The sequence below is a fragment of the Colobus angolensis genome, unplaced genomic scaffold (assembly GCF_000951035.1).
Source record: "Colobus angolensis palliatus isolate OR3802 unplaced genomic scaffold, Cang.pa_1.0 Scaffold3, whole genome shotgun sequence".
Classification (NCBI taxonomy): domain Eukaryota; kingdom Metazoa; phylum Chordata; class Mammalia; order Primates; family Cercopithecidae; genus Colobus; species Colobus angolensis.
In genome coordinates, this window is record NW_012116265.1 from 24,190,024 (window position 1) to 24,203,127 (window position 13,104).

The 13,104-nt window shown below is 45.3% G+C and overlaps 1 protein-coding gene across 4 annotated transcripts in view; it reads left to right on the plus strand.

The window, feature by feature from the left end:
• Positions 1–13,104, plus strand: part of SLC8A3 (solute carrier family 8 (sodium/calcium exchanger), member 3) — a 141,917-nt gene that overhangs the window by 111,447 nt on the left and 17,366 nt on the right. The gene's annotated exons all lie outside the window — the stretch shown is intronic.

The following is a 13,104-nucleotide window of genomic DNA, read 5'->3' on the forward strand; positions in this document are numbered from 1 at the left end:
TTCTATATCAGCCTCTTGCTTTGACCATAAAGATAACATCAGACCTTTAAGCATAAAGAAAATAGGATTTTTGTCTCCCTTCTCCACCTTTGTGAAAATCTCAGCTTCTGCTTTTAAAGTTTATCTCCCAAGAAGTTTGCCTACTACATTCCTTCCAAGGTCACCAGGTTCTGTGAAACTAGCAGCAGGCTAGATTGTCACATTAGCACAAAGGATCCAGTATTCCTTCAGCCGAGCTGGGACAAGCACTTAGGCCCATTGCCTCCATCCCTTCAGTAGCCTGGGTCCTACATTGTCTGCAGGTGGTATAAAACAAGAAGTTCCCCTTTGACTGGGAGAAGAAGGGAAGAACTCTGAACCGGAAAACAAGTCATTTAGAATTCTCACAGGTGGAAATTTCTGACAACCCCTTTGGGATCCACAATTCACACCCCAAATGGTAACAGTAGCTAACATGCAACCTGCAGGCTGTTCTGTCATCCAGTGCTGCTGCGCTGCACAACACCAAGGGGCAGCATTCTCATTGGCTTCTGTGTGCCTGAAGCCCAGTGCGGTTGTGCAATGCTGCAGCTCTGCTTTAGTTACGTCCCTGATTGGTTCAGTCAAGAAAATGTCTATAGAATCAGCTAATCTCCCATGCAATTAAGTCTCTAATTGAAATATTTTCTCTGCTCAACCCAAGGACAGCAATCTTTCTTGGATTTGCTATTTACAAGGGTCTCTAGAAATTATCCACCAGAAATATGGGCTTTCTCAGAGCTTGAGTGGACAGAGAATTAGGGTGGAAGGCAGGGCGTTTTGACTGCATTTGACGCAAGTCCTGAAGAGCCAGCTCCTCTCTCTTCCTAATCATTAGAAGGTTTTGCTTGGACCCAACGTTTCATGTGTATACAATACAAACTTCTCTCTTTTCTGCTTGGATCAAATTTGTTATCTCAAAATGAGATTCCCAGCAGTGAGAGAAGACAAGACAGAGAGATCCAACATCTCTAAAGCCATGAATCAGATAACCAGCCACTTGTTCTCTTCAGTGCTGGGAAAAGACACACTGTTAAATAAAATGATTTTATAGGTTCTTCTCACTGCCTTTCCAAGAAGGGGATTTGTCAACTTCAGGGCACAGCAATCATTTATTCCCAGACCATTGGCATGCATACACACACACACACACACACACACATATATACACACACACACATATATTTACTTCTCTTGACTTAGAAAAAAGAGAGAGTTGGAGTCGTGAATATTCCTGTCTCCCCCACCCCAGCCGCCTTGAAGTGAGTCAGGACAAACTTGGGGCCCAAATGGAACTGTAAGTAACTGAGTCACATGCAGAGATGAAACCTTCACAGGCCCACTGATACGAAGGTTGAAGATTAAATTCCCTTTTGAGAATAACCGGGCAATACTCATATAGAGGCTACTTTCAAGAAGGCCAGATCCTCCCACTAATGTATAGTGCAATGTTCCTAACCCTCAGCCCACTCCATCATACCCCCACTCACGTGACTACACACATAAGCAGTAATATAAAGCACTTCCCACCACAGGGCAGCAAAGAAGGAGGGAAATCTTTATTATGGAAGGGAGGAAGGAAGGAAGGAAAGAAGGAAGGAAGGAAGGAAGGAAGGAAGGAAGGAAGGAAGGAAGAAAGAAAGAAAGGAAGGAAGGAAGGATTGATTCTTGGGGTGAGCAGAGGAATGACATGTTTGGGGCATAATGAAGAGAATTGAAGTACAGAGTTTGTGTGGAAAATTTTGAAAAAATCAGGTGGCAGGCCAGGCTTGGTGGCTCATGCCTGTAATCCCAGCACTTTGGGAGGCAGGGCAGAGTAAATGTCTGCATTTCTGGACAGTAAGATTCCAGCCTGAGCCGGGCACAGTGGGTCACCTCTGTAATCCCAACACTTTGGGAGGCCAAGGCGAGTGGATCACCTGAGGTCAGGAGTTTGAGACTAGCTGGGCCAACATGGCAAAACCCCGTCTCGACTAAAAATACAAAAATTAGCTGGGTGTGATGGCCCATGCCTGTAATCCCAGCTACTTGGGAGGCTGAGGCAAGAGATTCATTTGAGCCTGGGAGGCAGAGGTTGCAGTGAGTCAAGATCATGCTACTGCACTTCATCCTGGGTGACAGAGCTTTCTTTCTTTTTTTTCCTCTCACAAAAGAAAGAGAAGAAAAGAAAAGAAAGGAAAAGATCAGGTTGCAGAGATGGATGGATGGATGGACAGATGGATGGACATTACAGAGAGTTTCCAGTTCTTAGGATGAAGGATTAAGTCTTTATTCTCTAAGAAAGGAAGGGGAGAATAAAATTTTGTGATTTTAAAATCTTTTCTACCCTGTAGAGCTACCCGACAAGGCATGACAACCTTCAAAAAAAAAAAAAAAAAAAAGGCATCTACTTGAAAAGACTAATGTCCAAAAAATTAGAAATTCCCTCATTTTGCCCTGATCTTTGGGAAACAGAGCGAGTGATCCCTTTGAGGTTTTTGGCACTGCCTCGCCTCTGATCATACCCTAAATCCTAGGTCCATAATCATGCAGTTACCTCAGATGTCTCTTTCCCTCTAGCCACAGGTAACACGCTCTCCAGGCACTGGGAAAGTGGATAATTAGGAGAGCAGAGGGGTACCCATGGGTTGTGATGCCCAGTTATAAACCCAGACATTTCAGAATTAACAGAATGAGCATTAAGTCCTCAAATATGTGGGTCTACATCCATAAACATGTCCAGCAGTCAGGTCTTTACGGTCAGTAGAGACAAAATATTCCTACACTTTCCCTAGGGGAAGCCACATCCTCAGTAGGTTATCTCTGATGAGTCCAGCTAGTCACAGGTATGTAGAAGCTGCATGCAGTAGAGGGCTCAAAGGAGGGTCCAGAATAGATACCAAAGCAAAAGGGGAGTCTGTGCACGCTCTCACACACACCCTGAAACACTCTTTCTGTTCACAAAATAGATGGTGCAGGCTAGTTCCAAGAGATCATTTAGTTCAGGTTCCTGCCTCCACAAAATCAATAAGCCTTCCATATTAGTTGTCTGTTGCTGTGTAGCAAATTGTCAGAAACGTAGAGGCTTAAAGCAATACCATTTATTATCTCGCAGTTCTGTATCTCAGAAGTCCAGGCAGGTTTGACTGGGTTCTCTGTCCAAGGTCTCGCAAGGCTGAAACCAAGGTGTCGGCCAGGCTGGGATCTTATCTGGGGGCTCTGAGGAAATATACGCTTCCAAGCTCATTCAGGCCAACAGCAGAATCCCGTCTCTTGTGGCTTGAAGTCAGAGGTCCCCATTTCCTTGCTGGCTGTCATCCAGGGGCCTCTCTTTGCACCTAAATGCTGCCTATGCTCCTGTTCACAAGACACCCTTCATCTTCAAACCAAAGCAGCATGTTGAATCTTCCTTGTGGCTCGCATCTTTCTGGCTTCCCCTTCTTCTTTAGCCAGAGAAAGTTCTTTGCTTTTAAGGGCTCATGCAATTCAATCAGACCCGCCTGGATCATGTCCCTATTTTAAAGGTAACTGTGATACCATATAACATTTCAGGAGTGATACCTCAGCATATTCACACATTCCAGGGATTAGGGCAGAACATCTTTAGGGGACCATTTTAGAAACTCTGCCTCCCCACTCACCCATAATCCTTTTAAAAGCCAAATCTTGAAGCCTTTTTTCCCCCAAAGACTTTTTTGAATAAGCACGTTTTTGCCTCACTTCATCAGACACTTACCCACTTTGAGCAAACACTAGCATGTGGTAAAATAAGTTGTAAATCAATCAGAACTATTCTTTCCCACCACAATCTTTCTCAAGCACATTGGGAGAATCTGACAGTGTCGGTGGTGTGCCAGAGCAGACTCCTACCAGCTTGCAAGAGCTGACTTAAAGATTTAGTAATTGCACACATTGGTTGTTAAACTATTAGTAGCTGCTAGACGCAAAATCTTTAGAGCCACACTGTCTGAATTCAAATCCCAGCTCTGTCACTTATTTAGTTATAACCTTAAGCAAATCTCTTAACTTTTCTGGTCCTCTGGTTCTTCATGTGCGGGAATGGGGATAAAAATAGCACCTACCTCATAGGTCATTATGAATATTAAATGAGATAATATGTGCAGAGAAAATAGCACCTGGCCTGGCCTCTACCTATGTGACAGGTTAGTTGTGAGGATTACATTACTTAGTATAAGCAAAATGCTTAGAGCTCTGCCTAGCACAAAATAAGCACTACATAAATATTAGTAAGTTAATTTGCAAGGTGGTTTCTAGATCTCTCATCACCCTAGTCACCCTACTCTGGATGCACTCCAAAGTCCCTCTCAAGATGTCATGTCTGAATTGACCTAATTAGTCCAGCGTTTGGCTGAAATGCTAGACTTTGACTCCAGCCCCTCATCCTTGACTGGCACTAGCATTCAAGCTGCTGCTCCTCTTTCCCTGGGTCTTTAAGAGACAGAAAGACTTCTCCAAGGGATCTTTTGGTCATGGGCCAGCAGCATCCGCACAGGCTGGGGCCTTGTTAGAAAGGCAGGCTGTCAGGCCTCACCCCAGATCTACCCAATCAGAATCTGCACATTAACAAGATGCTCGGGTGATCCATGTGCACATGAAAGTTTGAGAAGCACAGCTTTCAGGGCCAGATGACACACTTATTTTAAAGGGAACACCAATTAGAGACCTTAAGCCTTGTCGTAGAACAGGGGCCTTACCCTCAGACCTTGGGAGAGGGGTCAGGGAAATGTCAGTGTTGGGTTGTTGGTGGCAGGCAGCGGTGGGGGGTTCAGTCCACGTTCAAAGAGCCAGAAACCTGGCAGGGGAATAGATGGGGCAGGGACACCCAACGGGGAAGATAAAGAAAACTACGAGAAGAACTCAGCACAGAGATACGAGGCTTCTGAAAGCTCCCATGGAAAGGCTCGCAGCTCCTCGCCTGCTCGGTCCAGCTGCCCCGGGTCAAGGCAGCTCTGTGAGCGTTAGCTGGTTTGGAGCAGCAAGGATACATTTAGAAGTGATGAAAGGGAACCCTTCTTGACAGGGTAAAGACTCATTCAGTAGAAATCAGGCGGGAAGAGGTCAGAGAGTCAGAAGCCCAGCCTGTACTCAGAGATTATTTCTGGCATGGGAGGGCCGAAGGGTTAGCAGGCCACCTACTCAAGATACATTACAGAGGCAGATCCACTTATTACCTGCCTGTGCTGCTGGGATTTCAGTGCAGAAATTCTGTGCCTCCTCACTGTGGCTGCAGCTTGGGAATGATATCCAGAGCTTACCCACCCACATAAGAAATAAGCTGTAGGTGTAATAGGAGGATATAGGCTAAAATCCCAGCTCAGCTGCTTAATAGCTGTGCGACTGAGCAAGTTACTTAACCTCTTTGAGCATCTGTTTTCTCTTCTTTAAAATGGAAGTAATAACAATTGGCCAGGCCCAGTGGCTCACACCTATAATCCTAGCACTTTGGAAGGCCGAGGCCAGTGGATTGCTCGAGCCCAGGAGTTTGAGACCATCCTGGGAAACATGGTAATACCCCGTCTCTAGAAAAAATACAAAATTTTGCCAGGCGTGGTGGCAGGTACCTGTAGTCCTAGCTACTCAGGAGGCTGAGGTGAGAAGATCATCTGAGCCTAGGAGGTTGAGGCTGTGGTGAGCCAGATTATGCCACTGCAGTATAGCCTGGGAGACAGAGTGAGACTATGTCTCAAATATAAATAAATAAAATAAAATGTAAGTAATAATAATATCTATGTTAATACAGTAGAAGTGAGAATGAAATAAGAGGCCAGGCATGGTGACTTACATCTGTAATCCCAGCACTTTGGGAGGTCAAAGTGAGAGGATCACTTGAGCCCAGGAGTTCAAGACCAGCCTGGGCAACATAGTGAGGTCCCATCTCTACCAATAATAATTTTTTAAAAATTAGCTGGGCATGGTGGCATGCACCTGTGGCCCCACATACTCAAGCCGGAGGACACCCTAAGCACAGGAGGTTGAGGCTGCAGTGAGTCATGATCACACCACTGCACTCCGGCCTGGGTGACAGAGTGAGACCCTGTCTAAATAAATAAATAGATAAATAAATAAATAAGAAGAATGAAATAAGAAAGTTCTTCTCATGGTTCTCTTGATGGTGAACACAATGTAAACATATGTATTATCTTAGAATTCTTCCTTCCTGTATAAAGAAGGCCTCCTCCAATGTATTAATCATCCATTCAACTAATAAATGCTGCCTACTCCCATTTTCACTCTAAAAGAACTCAATGGCTAAGGAGAACCCTTCCTCTTTGCAGTACCCTAAGGATCAGAGGCCTGATTTGAATGTCCTCAATGCAAAGGACTATTTTAAAAGGCCAGCCAGGCAGCCCAGACATGCATTTCCTAATCGTCTGCAGGTTGTTTGATAGAAGATCTCCTGGGAGCAGCTTTCCCCAGCAGCTCAGCCAGGTCTGTTCTGGGAACGCTGTGTGCTTTGGCACCTCCCTCGGCAGAAAGCTTGGAGGAGTGGCAGGTGCAGGTCCTGGAGCCTCTGACAGCATTACTGGCTCTAGGAGTAGCTGCTCAGGATAATCTGTCCCCAAGACCATTAAGTAACTGCCACTATGCTGGAAGAAGAACTGGAAATAGGGAGCCCAAAAAAAAATTGAAAACCCTCACTTGAACCAGTAAGTTATATCCTGGGTTGCTATTGGAGAGATCTTCCTTGGAGTAGACAAATGTGGTATGTTAAGTAAACTGGGGGTCTAGGTTTTATGATACTGGGTCTGTAGCTTCTTTGTCACACTGAGAATCCTCAGGCATTCCATGAAAGTAGCCTTCAAAATATTTTTGTGTCTAATGACATATTTTTACTGTAAAAAGATGAGTAGATTCATTTTATGAAGTCTCAGGTGTGTTAGAAATTCACTGTGAGTAACCCAGCAAGTCATGATTGAGGGTGTTCTGTATGCCAGGCACTGTGCTGGGCACTGGGACTACTATAGCAAGTCAGATAGACAAGAACTCGCTTGATCTTGGACGTAAGCAGAGTGGGGTCTGGTTAGTCCCTGAATGGGAGACTGCCTGGAGATACTGGATGCTGCAGGCTTTTAAAAAAAAGACAAGTTCTCTGCACTTGCAAAGCTTACGTCCTAACTTAGTAACTAACTAACTTCAGGTTGTGTTGAGTGCCCGAAAGTGGTAGAGCTGGGAGTCTTCTAGATAAGGTAGCCATGGAAGGTCTCTCCGAAGAGGTGATGTTTACTCAGAGACCCAAAGGATCAGGATAAGCGCAGACCCTGGTGAAGAGTGTCCCAGGCAGAGGGAATAACAAGGGGATTGCCCTTAGTTGGGAAAGGGCTTGATTTGAGGACTGGGAAGACCAGTGTGTCTGGGGCACACAAGCAAGGGGAGGACGTTATGAATGAGGTCTGAGAGGTCAGCAGTGACTGGATCATGCAAGCTTCCATAGGCCATGGTCAGGGTTCTGTATGTGCTACAATTACAGGATGCATGATAGGACCTGGGTTGCATTTTTAATAGTTAACCCTGGCTATAACGTGGGGAAGGAATTGAATACAGAGGGCAAAGGCAGGAACAGGAAAATCTCTTAGGAGGCTATTGCAAAGTCCAAGGGAGAGGCGATGGTGTTTTTTTTTTTTTTAGTGTTTGTTTTGTTTTGTTTTGAGAAGGAGTCTCACTCTGTCGCTTAGGCTGGAGTGCAGTGGCACAGTCTCGGCTCACTCAACCTCTGCCTCCTGGGTTCAAGCAATTCTCCTGCCTCAGCCTCCCAAGTAGCTGGGATTACAAGCATGCGTCACCATGCCTGGCTAATTTTTGTATTTTTAGTAGAGACAGTTTCGCCATGTTGATCAGGCTGGTCTTGAGCTCCTGACCTCAAGCGATCTACCTGCCTTAGCCTCCCAAAACACTGGGATTATAGGCGGGAGGCACTGTGCCTGGCCAGGAGATGGTGTTTTGATCTAGGTCTTAAAGACGGAAGGAAGGGTGGTAGTAAATTAACTGTGCTGGGAAAGAGAGGGAGGCGTGAGGGCAAGGAAAGAATGAGGGGTGATTCCAGGTTTAGGGACTTGGCAATTTGTTAGATGATGGTGCCATTGACAGAAATGGGAAAGAACAAGTTTGGAAAGAAAACTCAAGATCTGGCTGGTGACTCGTATTAAACTTAAAGCCTCATTTGTGACTTGAGCAGAAGTGAGAACTTTCTCCAGTGTTCAAGAGCTGGAAGGGATTTTTCTAGCCTCCAGGCAAGGTAATACCATAAGTCCCAACAGTGATGCCCTTTCTGGAATGATCTCAATGGGAGAATCCTATACCCTGCCTCCTCCATTCATTCCTTGCTCCGATGGTGGTTCCAGCTGGCTAACCTAAGTTACTCTTGCCACTAGTTAACACCTGTCCTCATTTCTCTTGTCCCCACATGAGATGTCAATGGCATCTCTTGTCCCCACCTAAGATGTCAATCCAAATAGCACAAGTCATGCTATGTCGCATGACATGTTGCCTGTCCAGCCCAGAGCTCGTTGCTGATAGGGGCATGGGCTAGATTTTGAGAGAATATGGGGGTTGCTATCTGTTACCACGCTTAACATTCCAAACCCCTGTAGTAGTCCATTTAGGATTTATCATACTGTTTTATCCAAACCTTTCATGACTTGATTTCTATTTCCAGCTTGAACCACCTCTTGGTTCACCAACTGTACTTATTGAGTTCCCCTAGTTTTCTGACTTAATGGCTGAAGATGATAAGCTTTCCTTACATATTACTCTCAAACCACCAAACTGGGATTGTTGTTACTCTTAGTGATAATGGTTGCTATTTGTGAAACTTTTAATAGGGAACACAAACCCTGCCCAGCAATTCATGTAAATTATTTCATTTAAGAACACCACAAAGTAGGTGCTATTATTCGACCTTACACATGAGACTTGAAGAACTTTAGAGCATTGCCCAGCTAGTGAGGGGTGGAGGCTGGATTTGAATCCGGTTCATCTGTCTCCATTACCTGGAAGAAGGAAGGCCAAAGCATCATGGCCTTTCACAAGTTGAAGAGCCACACTTTCTATGGTGGCGAGCCACGTTTGTCCATGACTGGGGTGGGTGTGGCAAGTGATGAGGGTTTGGAGTCCGTGTGGTGGGGTGGCGGGGGCCAGGTGTCTTGGTAACTGCTGTTGCATTCACTTCAGGATCAAAGGACCAGATTCTGCAGGATCAACAGTGTGAACACTGGAGGCTCCGTAGACATCCAAAGGTCTAATGGTGACTTAGGGAAGCTCAGGAGGGCAGGGAGGTTGTCCCCGTTTAGAATGTAAAGATTCCTATTTTATGAAAAAAGAATAAAAGGAGTTGCTGAAGGCCTCGGTCTCCTCCAACAAGGCCAGGTCACGGGGTAGCAGAGTCTGAAAGGGTGTGCAGACCCATGGCCACTGCCCAGGGCTCCTGCTCAGGCCTCCTCACTCCCACAACTGAGGGGAGACCCAGCTCCACACCCACACACCTAGCAGTGTCTCACACCCACCGGGAGAGGTCTAAACATCTTCCCTGGGAACTGGTCCCAAAATGTCCCTGCAGTAAGCAACCATCTGGAGAGGCCCAGGGCTACATCTGTTTTTAAAACTCCAATAAATAAATAAACAAAGGAAGAAAGAAGGAAGAAGAAATGCAGAACAGGGTGATTAAAATGGGCATATATTTTCAAATGTTTATATTAACAAAATAATACCTTTTAACATGAAAAGCAATATAATTGTGCTAGGCACAAGATCGTCGGAGGACTGAGAAAGGAATCGTAATTCTGAGAGCCCTAGAGTTAATGTGATCCAGCCGGCGCATCCCTGTGACTGCAGAAGCCTGTTTGGAGACAGCGTCAGCAGCTTTCGAGGCCCGCTGTGAATTGCCAGAATGTGTGACATGAGCCAAATCCACCCCCCGCCCCGCCCCACCAACCCTCCTGCCAGCTGCCCTGGGATAGTCACTGCATACAGAAAAAGAGAAGTTCTACTATTTCTGGGCAAGATTTTCACAAACCAGTTTGTCCCTTTCTGCTCTTATGAAATAAACCATTTGGATCAATGTCAGCTGATTGCAAAAGTCAAAAAAATTTCCCTTGTCCCAAAAGCAAGGCGGATAAGGAAGCAAACATAAGAGGACCTTCATGGCCGAGCCTTTATGTGTATGTTATTTCATTACTCTCACAACTGCCCTGGGATGCTGTAAGCATGATTCATCCTGTTTGTTTATCAGTTAAATTATTTGTCCAAGATTACGCAGCATATCCAGGATTAGAACTCAGAGCCCTCGCCTGTGAAGCTTGAGCTCTTTCTTTTCAGTCTTCAAATATGATCACGCCATGAAGCAGCACAAAGCCCAGGAGGAGCCCAGTGAGGCTGGAGGGGTCCACGGGCAGCCACTCTCCTCTGTGCCCCTATGGTGTTGGGGCAAACTTGGACCTTTCTGAATCTTTTAACTGTTTCCTTCTCTTCCTGTTTTTGTCTCCTGACTGACTTGTCCCACACTCTACTCCTTGCTTATGATACGTATTTTTCCATCCACAGCAAAACAATTCACATCAAGGTAATTGATGATGAGGCGTATGAGAAAAACAAGAATTACTTCATTGAGATGATGGGCCCCCGCATGGTGGATATGAGTTTTCAGAAAGGTGTAGTACCCTGTCCTCCACACTAACACTAACATTCTTCTCTCCTCTTCTGTTTCTTCCTCTCCAAACCATTTGTCTCCTCCTCCTCTTGTCTTCCACTTCTCTGGTTCCTTTTCCTTTGTCTCCTCTCTTGCTCTCTCTTCTGCTCTCTTTTCACTCCTCCCTCTCCTCTGTCCTCTCTGTGCCCCCAGCTCTGTCCTAACACCTGCCAGCCTGACACATGGCATCCATACAAGGGATGCTCAAGACCAGTGGTAATTTTTCTGGGATGAGGAAATTAGTATGGGGAAAGAAAGAGTCAAAATGCTGGGAGTGTCATGTGCAACGCTTGGCTTCTCCTGAATGGCTGGGTGTCTTGGGGGGAAAGGGGACCAGACAGCCCAGCACCAGGCAGAAGAGCAGCACTGAGAAACAGGCTCTCAACACAGATTTCCACAGGGCAGTTATTCTCAGGGCTAAACTTACAATCCCAGGAAGTTGAGAATCAATGGATTTGGATTGTAGTTCATTCCCCTCCCAAAAGCAGGCTTTAGGAGCCACCTTATCTGCTGTGTTGCTACTATTAAGACTTGTTTCTCCTCCTAACCTTGAGTAAGCTGAAAGTACAAGTTTGAGTTCCAGATCTAGGTCAAATACCCATTTGTCTTCCTCTGTGTTTCCTATTAAGAACACCCAGGTGTGGGGGTGGAGAGTTACAATAGTGGTGGAGATCATCCTGACCCAAATGGAAGCTTCCCCAAGAAGTCCAGGGGGCTTCTCAGAGCAGATGGAACCTTTGCCTTCTACTTCAATGACCCCATACATCCCATGGCCTCCAATAGGCAAGTCAGGAAGTCCTTTCCTGAATAGATCATACTGTGGAGCAGGGAGCTGCCAGTACTGAGGGCAATGTTCCTTCTCCTTCCAAGCCGTCCCTCATGCCCTCCAGTCTATGCCTGTGGTCACAGAGCACCCCAATCTCATCCCACAGCAGAGTTCCTGCAGCAGAAAAACAGGCTCACACCTTGTAGACAGCCCTGGGGTCCCATATCTAGGGCCAACAGAAATATTCCCCAAAAATGCCTCTTGACAATCCAAAAAGCAAAAATGCCTTTTGTCCACTGAGCAAGGTATAAAAAGATGTCAAAAGAAGTACCCAAAAAGGTAATAAAAATGTACAGTCGTGCATCACTTAACAATAAGGATACATTCTGAGGACTGTGTCCTTAAGCAATTTTGTCATTGTGGGCACATTATAGAGTGTACTTTCACAAACCTAGATGGTATAGCCTACAACACACCTGCACTACGTGGGCCTATTGCTCCTAGGCTACAAATCTGTACAGCATGTACCTGTACTAAATATTGCAGGCAACTGGAGCACAATGGTATTTGTGAATCTAAACATATCTAGACATAGAAAACATACAGTAAAAATATGGTAGTATATAGCCTTATGGGACCACTATTGTGGATGTGGTCTCGCATTGAGTGAAACGTTTTTATGTGGCGTGTGATTGTACTTGTAAAGTACACACTCCACAAATGCACAGCAAGTCCTGTGCCTTACAAACTCCCTCGGGTCAGTCTACAACATTATAAATGGCAAAGCCAAGCACATCCACAGAAGGTAGCAGGAACATCAGAGGATCTGAAGAGACATTTAGGTAAATGCTCTTTACCCTTTAGAGCATTTAGTTCTTAGGCCTCCCCTCCCCCAATCTCCCCCCTGCCCCAAAAAAGAAGAAAAAGAAAAACAAAGCAGAAAATTACAATTCTGGCTCACTAGTAGGACCTGCTGGCCACCATTGTGATTCCATGAAGGACCAGAAGAAACCACATAGGAAGAACCAGGCCCAAAAGGCAACTTCTCCAATGACAAAGAGCCAGTCTTTGGAAGGGAGTGAATTTCAAGGAACCTTTTCTTCCCTGGGTGATTTGTTTTTAAAAGATGCTATGTTTTGTTGAGATACCCAGAGATGAACAGAAACTTCCATCACCTTGTGCCCCAGATCCACGATAATTCACATTAAGGAAGCCAGTTTGGGGACACATCACCCCTAAGTGATAGAAGCCCAAAGGTGATTTAGAATTTGATGATTTACATCGTTTTCTTCACATTTTCCCAGAAGTGCATCAGCTGTAAATAGTAAAGGATTCCTATGTCATATTGGGGTTAATATATATTTATTTTAGTTCCCACCACTGAAGCCCTATGAGATAAAGAATGAGAAGATCACACAATTCTACCTCCCTTTCTTCTCTCTCTCTCTCTCTATCTCTCTGTCTCCCTCCTCTCTTCCTCTCTCTGGTATCCCTTCCTCATAAATACTTTTCTTTTAAAATTTTCTTTCTGAAACTCACAATGGAAGTGAGTATAGACACAAAGAAGGGACACAAACCCTGGGTTCTGCTGACATATTTCCTGTTGTGGGAAGACCCTGGGTCATTCCCAGTGGGTCAG